Here is a 382-nt window from a genome sequence, read left to right as displayed (position 1 = left end):
CTGTGTGTATACGCTTACGCACATCTTACAATCATTAAGTTTTATTAAATATCAATTAATTTTACATAACAGCACATGATATTCTTCGTTTTCCGTTTTCATGATTATACTACGATCATCGGTACAACTGAGATCAACACAATAATATCTCGTATAGTATTATTTCATTTTCTTTCGTGCGTGTATGATCTCAGAAATAACTTAATTAATAAGCTACGGAAAGTAATACGTACGCTTGTCTAACGCGCGCATATCAAAGAGAACAAAAAAGTTAGTCAAAATATTAAATTTTGTACTTTAATACATGTAAATTTTATATTTACGAATGAACGTAATAACTTCGTATAGCATACAACTGAGTCGACAAGGCACACAGGGGATA

This window comes from Wasmannia auropunctata, unplaced genomic scaffold (genome assembly GCF_000956235.1).
Source record: "Wasmannia auropunctata unplaced genomic scaffold, wasmannia.A_1.0 LD325835.1, whole genome shotgun sequence".
NCBI lineage: Eukaryota > Metazoa > Arthropoda > Insecta > Hymenoptera > Formicidae > Wasmannia > Wasmannia auropunctata.
This window is presented reverse-complemented; position numbering follows the sequence as displayed.